This window comes from Rhineura floridana, chromosome 15, assembly GCF_030035675.1.
Source record: "Rhineura floridana isolate rRhiFlo1 chromosome 15, rRhiFlo1.hap2, whole genome shotgun sequence".
NCBI lineage: Eukaryota > Metazoa > Chordata > Lepidosauria > Squamata > Rhineuridae > Rhineura > Rhineura floridana.
Genome location: NC_084494.1, coordinates 10,730,544 through 10,738,475, shown reverse-complemented (window position 1 = coordinate 10,738,475; position 7,932 = coordinate 10,730,544).

Sequence of the window (7,932 nt, the reverse complement as noted above, 5' to 3'; positions counted from 1 at the left end):
AAGTGGCTATGGAGATAGTGTACCTTTATGCTCATATTAGTACCCAAATGTTTAAAGTTAGCGAGCATGTTTTGCACCAATTCTTCATAATTGTCTGCCTTGTGGTTACCCAAGAAGTTCTTGACAACTGAGACAACTGCACCAGGCAGAAGCTTCAACATCATTCATAAATTTAGTGAAATTCAAATCATTGATGAGTTTACGAATTTTAGGACCATCAAAGATTCCTGCTTTTTTTCCCATAGTCAGTCCAAGGAACAATCTACAAATGTATTTGAAGCAATCACCATTTTTGTCCAAGGCCTTAACAAATTGCTTCATCAGTCCAATCTTGATATGGAGTGGTGGGAGAATGATTTTTTCTCTGTTAATGATGCTCGCTGCACCTACAGTCATGTGTTCCCTTGAAGGCCATGTCACTTTTTCCCAATGATCTCGCTTTGCCCTACTATCCCACAAGCAGATGAAACAAGGGTACTTCGTGTATCCACTTTGCTGCCCAAGCAAGAAGTTCACCATCTTTAGATCAACACATATAGACCACTGGTGCTCATGATAGCAGAGCTTCTGCAAGACCATGATATTTTCATATTTTAAGTTTTGTCGAGTGAGCAATTGGAAGAGATGCATAGCAGTTACCATTGTGCAATAAAACACATTTCAAGCTTCTGATGGAGCTGTCTATAAAAAGCCGCCAATTTTCTGGTTGATATTCCGGTAGTCCCATTCGGAGAAATCCAGGAATGTTATTGCAGTATACACGTTCTTCATCTTGGCTGAAGTATGGAAGAAGTTCCTCCTCTCTTGTCCGGTAAGCTGTTACGTTAGCTTCCGGCTGTAGACAGTTCTTTTCCATTAGCCTGGATGCTAAAAATTCAGATGCTTGCTTTGACAGACTGAGGTCTCGTATCAGATCATTGAGTTCTTTTTGGGAGAACTGCTCAGGTGTTGAAAAGCTTTCTTCATATCCACTTCCAGGGCTACCACCTGTGCTACACTCCACGTCCAGCATTTCTTCAACATCTGACAATGGAAGGTCAGGCAGTGAGGTAAACACTGGTATGGGAACGTCTTCGCTGTGTGGCACAAGTTGCCTTGAGTCCAAATCGGGATACTCCCACTTATGTTTCTTGTAGCGATTGAAGCCTTTCACATTCACAACACAAAAATAACAATCAGCGTGATGGTTTTGCTGCTCTCTCCACACCATAGGCGCACCAAAGTTTAAACGAGGTTTTGCAAACCTTGTGGGGAGCCCAAGACTTATCTTGATCTCCAAGCTTCACTCCAAAATAAGCAAGATATGCTTGTTTTACAAAGTCAGTGATGTTTTTTCTTTGTTTTTGCAGAGTGTATTCGCCACAAATGTAGCAGAATGCATTAGGATTGTTTAAGCAGCCTCTTCATGACGAACTCATATTCCTTTTCAAAAAAAAAAAGTATCAATATGATATTATATGCAATGGATAAACTTGCAAAACAATGCTCAAGAGTAAAAAGACAGACCAAACCCTGCTGCATATGTCAGCAGCTACAGGTTGTATTGGGGTACAATTGTCATTTGAGGGGTATCATCTCAAAAACTAGAGCCAATTTGGCAAAACTAATGTCATTTTTGGATTTAGCACCCCCAAAATACCCTAAAGTCATTCAAACATTCTTGGTAACTAAATTTTTTTGGGGGGGGCTGTGATTTGATTTATATCCCACCCTTCTTCCCAGCAGGAGCCCACCTTTTGAGTAAAGATGCATAGGAATTTAAGACTGCAGTCCTATGCATATCTGCTATTGATCTGTGGTGCTTCCTTCTGAGTAAATATGCATGGGATCAGCTGCTTGATGAGGTTTGGGAGGAATTAGATAAAACAGGTTTTTGTAGATAACTGAGATCACATCTGTGGAATGCTTTGAGTACAAGCCTTTTCAGCCGTTTCTCACCCCTTACAGATTACTTGCTGTTTGCAACCAGTCATACCTACACCCACAAATCCCATTTTTGTTCCATGTGCATCTATTAAATATTCATACTGATTTTTAATAATGTTATTTTTATTATATATTGTATTACAATTTGAATTCCATAGAATTCAATACAACAAAACAATTTATAGTTTATTATGTAACAAAATACAATCAAAAATCATATAGCATCTAACAGCGTCTCTTGCATATTTACAAAAACCCAGTTTGTAAGCCTTACGTTTGGAAGACATGTAAATTCAGAATAATATGGGATCCGAGGCTGGTTTGGCGATGTGTTCTTGCACAGCTGAAGGCCGAACATCTTTGCATTCTATGAAGCCCTTCTCCCACTTCAAATCCCACATGAATTGGTTTCCATTAATGCAGACGTTTATCTATAAGAAAAGGTATCGTGTTACAAGGCCTGTGAATAAAATTAACCCCAGCCCTGTTGCTAATGAATATTGCATAGAGTTCAAGATTTGAATTATTGATCTGTAATCTTAGAATCTAATGAAACAAACAGGTGGACTAGGCGGAAAAAGCAGCTGGAGATAATTCATAAGGCTCCAGTTGCTCTCATATAGGAACCCAACTTGTCCAGTGGTGGAAATGAAGAGAGAACACAGTGCCCATATTGATTTTCTGGGCACAGGGAGGGCCCCTCTGATTCCGTGTCCTGCGCGATTCTTCCATCCTGGTGGCTACAAGCCTGTTAGCTGGAAGTTGATGGAAAAGTGCAGCAGAATTCTTCCACAGGTGGGATTTCTATTGTTGCTCTTCAGTTTTCTCAGTAGTTTTGAGGCATATCACTGTGTTCCCATTGTACAAAGGGAAGGCTTTCCATAATGCATTCTAAGCAAATAGGCAATTGTAAACTAGGATATGAATGAAAGCTTCAGACTGAAAGATGACAATAAAAACTTGCAATTCAAGCTTGTATCCAAAGCAGCACTAAAGGATCTCGTTCCACTAGTGCACAAATTTTCACTTGTGCGCACCCTAAACCTGTTTTTGAGCTTTCCTCAGCCCTGCAAAGATTTGGGGAGGAGGGGGAATTCTGTTGCGCAAATGCAAATCCTTGCACTAACGGAACAAGGCATTGGATATTACCCTCAGATCCTAATGTTCTATCACCTTTTTTCTGGACTCCTTAAGATGAACATTGAGTACTTCACATACTTGGCAAGAAGAATAGAGTGTTGACTTTAAGAATTCAGTACTCGAATGCCTAATTTTTTTTCTGTGAGGGCTGTGCTTTGGGAAATACTACCAAAGTGTAAAAATCTAGACATTGGCGCAAGGCTGCTAAAAGAAAATTTCAGGTAGCTAATACAAAAATACTGCTGTGTTTAGCAAACAAAGCATCTCTTTATAAGCTTGCCTCTCGTCCTTTAATTCTGCTGTCCCTTGCCTGCCTACCTGCCAGCCAAATCTACAAAATTACAAGAGCGAAGAAGGTGTCAGCAGTATGCTGATGATACCCAGCTCTATTTCTGTGTAACATCCGAATTGGGTGAGGCCATGCAAGCCCTGGACCGCTGCCTGGACTCTGTGGTGGGCTGGATGAGGGCCAACAAACTTGAGTCTGAATCCTAGCAAGATGGAAGCACTGTGTGTTGGTGGTTCCTGAGTTCGGATAATTGGTCAGTTGCCTGCTTTGGATGGGGTCATACTCCCTCTGAAAGAGCAGGTCTGTAGCCTGGGGGTGCTCCTGGATCCACCTTTGTCGCTAGAGACCCAGGTGACCTCAGTGGCTAGGAGTGCCTTTTACCAGCTGCGGCTGATTCTGGACCGGGATAGCCTGACCACTGTTGTCCACGCACTGGTAACCTCTAGGCTGAATTACTGTAATGCGCTCTATATGGGGCTGCCCTTGAGGTTGGTCTGGAAGCTGCAGGTGGTGCAAAATGCAGCGGCGAGACTGCTCCCTGGAGCAGGGTATCGCCAACATGTCACCCCACTGCTGAAAGAATTGCACTGGCTGCCCATTTGCTACCGGGCCAAGTTCAAGTTTCTAGTTTTGGCGTACAAAGCCCTATACTGCTTGGGACCAGGATACCTGAAAGACCGTCTTACCCCTTATATACCCAGTCGATCACTGTGCTCTGCAGGTGAGGCCCTCCTGCAGGTATCATCTTATCAGGAGATTTGTTCTGCACAATGTAGGAAATGGACCTTTAGTGTGGTGGCACCTACCCTGTGGAATTCCCTCCCTTTGAATATTAGGGAGGCGCCATCTCTGCTATCTTTTTGGCGCCTTTTGAAGACTTTCAACAAGCCTTTTAAGTTGAGATCTATCCCAGTCTGCATCTGTGTCAGAATTGTTTAATATGTTTTTAATAATGTTTTAACCCTTTTTTAAGATCCTCCGTGGCGCAGAGTGGTAAGCGGTGGTAACGCAGCCGAAGCTCTGCTCACGGCCGGAGTTCGATTCCAATGGAAGGAGGAAGTCGAATCTCCGGTAAAAGGGGTCGAGGTCCACTCAGCCTTTCATCCATCCGTGGTTGGTAAAATGAGTACCCGGCATATGCTGGGGGGTAAAGAAAGACCAGGGAAGGAACTGGCAAACCCACCCCATATATATGGTCTGCCTAGCAAACGTCGCAAGACGTCACCCTAAGAGTCGGAAACGACTCGCACTATAAGTGCGGGGACACCTTTACCTTTAACCCTTTTTTAAGGTTGTTTTTAAAAATGTTTTTAATGCTGTTTTGTTTTAATGTATTTTAAGACCTGTTTTTATGATGTTTTAAAGTGTTTCAGTGCTTTGTTTGCCGCCCTGGGCTCCTGCTGGGAGGAAGGGTGGGATACAAATAAAATAAGAAGGTATCTAGGGGCTTAGAGCTCAGTGGTGGAACAAATGCTTTGCATGTAGGGAGGTCCTTAGCCCGTCCCTTCCAGTTCCAGTCAATTCCTAGAGGGTACATACAGTAGGGCCCCGCTTATACGGCGGGTTAGGGACCAGGCCCCTGTCGTAAAGCGGAACCCATAGGCTATAATGGGGCTGTCATGTGAAAATGATGCCAAAATGTTGCAAAACCGACTTTAAAAAGGAATTTCCCGCTGCCGCATTAGCGGAACGCCGGAATGCAAAGCGCCGGTAAGTGGGGCCCTACTGTATGGGAGGGGTAGCCAACATGGTGCCCCTCCAAATGGTGGACTTCTAACACTCATCGTTGCTGATCCTTGGGCATGTTGGCTCCAGCAACATCTGTTGGCTACCCCTGCTATAGCGGTACCAATGGTCTAAGGCAACTTTGATTCAGACTATTGTTGCAAAATACAGAGACATCTATTTGCATAACTTCTTAAAACTTTTGTTGATGTATTTGCCATTCTGCGCTTCTTTGGGAGGAAGGGCAGGATCTTAAGTAAATTTTAAATGTAGACTTCAGTGTATTTTTTAATCCAAAATACCTTTGTTAATGAAAAGTAAGTGTACCTGGGCCATGGATCTTTTTACTGTACTGTACATAACCTTTATAATTTAAAATATCCATATTTAAGCACAGTAGTTGAAACAATCCAGTCATTCTCCAAGTTGGCTGTGTTCGGAAGTAAGCAGTGGCTGCTTGCCTCTGTGTTTAAAAATGTGGCTACTTTGCATAATTAAAATTAGCAGCAGCTAGACTTTTTGGCAAGTTTACTGCTGTTCATGTAGAGGAGCTCCATGGCTTTGTGGTTTCACTTATTTTCTCTTCCCCCTCCCCCCAATTCAGAGAGCTCAGGGGAGTGCATAGGTCGCTATTTTATCCTTACACAAGAGCCCTGTGAGGTAGTGTAGGCTGAGACAGAGTGAGTCAGTGTCACCCACTGACCTCAGTAGGTGAGTCAGGATTTTAACCTAAGTTTCACTGTCTGAATTAAACACATCTTCACTGGTCCTACCTCTGCGCTTGGGACTGAGTAGTGCAGCATAAGGGTGCAGTGGTGGCTGAAAGCACCTTGGAGAGCTCCTGAAAGTTCAAACTAAAACCCAGAGCAGATTCCACTGCCCCACAGACATGGAGCCATCAGCCACCAACGATAGGGAGGCAGAGCAATGGAATAGTCAGACCTCCTCACTCCTTTTCATAAAGGTCACAAGGCACACTTCTTATGCTGCTTAGCTGTTCAAATGGTCTTGCTGATATAAAGTGTCTCCTGGTTGGTGCAAAACACTGACACTTGGTTCCAACAATTTAGACTGGTTTCTTTCTCTTTCTAACCAGAACGGGTACAAAGTCTTCAATACCAATGGCTGGAAGACTGTAAAACTACCTTTTCTAGAGCTTCCTGCTGGACCAGTTCAGCCCAAAGGTGGTGGAAGTCCAAACAACTCCTCTTCTAGTATCAGATTGGGCAGCTGCTTGAAGCAAAAATGCACCTACTTTCATTTTACCAGCCCTGTTTGCCTTGCAGCAAAGCCTCCTTCCTGCAAACCTAGGTGCGATTTTCTGCCAGGATCCCATTGGCATAGCCAGCTGGCTGCTCTCAGGCCCTCTGATCGCTCCACAATGCAGGATTTAATGGTCAGTGGAATGACCTGTATATCATCGCCTAGAGCAGGCCCATCTTCACTGCACCAGATTAGAAGACGGAAGACAGAGATCCATGTTTATGTCCCCAATGGGAAAGAGTGTACTGCCGTTGAGTCAGCCGACAAAGGTTTCCTAGACGAGATGAACTATGGAGCGAGGGATCTCAGTCCGTAGGATTCCAGTTTCTGAAAACCATTGAACCTCTAATGGGATGGAGGGGAGTTAGGACGAGTCCAGTTTCTTTCATGATGAGCCTGTGTGCAAGTTGTGGGCTCATCCAAGAGGAATGAGAGCAATATTATTTTCTGTTACTATTAGTATGACTATATATATATATATATAGTGCTTATATTTAAACAAAACTCTAATCAGTTTACAATAAACAGCAAATACAATTTTTTTTACAAGGGAATCTACATTCCATAAAACATAATAACTTAAATAAAGCATCCTCTTTAATATCTAACACTACACAGAAAAAATTGTTTAAAAATACAAGGAAAATACCAATGAACAGTAAACAGAATATCCTCTAGGTATCAGGAAGTCAAATTACAAATAAAAATCAAGTAGAAAGCATAAAGTCAACCTTTCTAAACAGTTTAATAACAAATCAGCTGTGTGTGTGCATGCGCGCACGTGCACACGCACATGCACACACACACACCCCGGGACTTACTCCCAGGTACACGTATATAGGAATGCAGCCTAAATCTATCCCAAACCCAGGGTTGGGCATTTATTTTTAAACTTGATCTTGTCAGATAATTCACTTTTTAAGCCTGTGTGAACTTAGAAACATTATTAGTGGATTTGATACTTACTCTAATTACCAAAATAAGTGCGGTGAAGGGAAGTTTTAAAAAAATTGTAATAATTATAGCTTTCTTAGGTAAGGATTTATTTTAAAATGTGAATGATTCCCTGCATGGCCCTTTCCTTTGGCTTTTATCCTGGAACATCAGGTGTAGGGATTTTTGAGAGCGATTTTTATGAGTATGGTGTATGGTATTTTAGTCTTTACACAAGGTCAGCCTATAGTTTTAAAAATGCAATTAAAACTGACTTGTTGCAAACTGCTTGTGTCCTCTCTTTGATTCTACCAAATCGCCCACTAGACATGCTGTGCTGAAACATCAAAAACTCTTGTGTTGCTATAAAAGCTAGCAAACTTATTAGGGTAGGGATGGGAGATGAGGGGGAATGGTCGTAGCTCAGTGCTAGAGTATCTGCTTTGCACATAGAAGGTCCCAGGTTCAATCCCCAAGTAGGGCTGCGAGAGACTCCTGCTTGAAACCCTGAAAGAGCAGCTGCCAGTGTAAACAATATGGAGCTAGACAGACTGCTGATCTGACTCAGTATGCAGCAGCTTCCTATGTTCTGTGCCCTCTAGACCTTGCAAGGCTCCAGTGCCCATCTTCCCTGACCATTGGCCATGCTGGCTGGG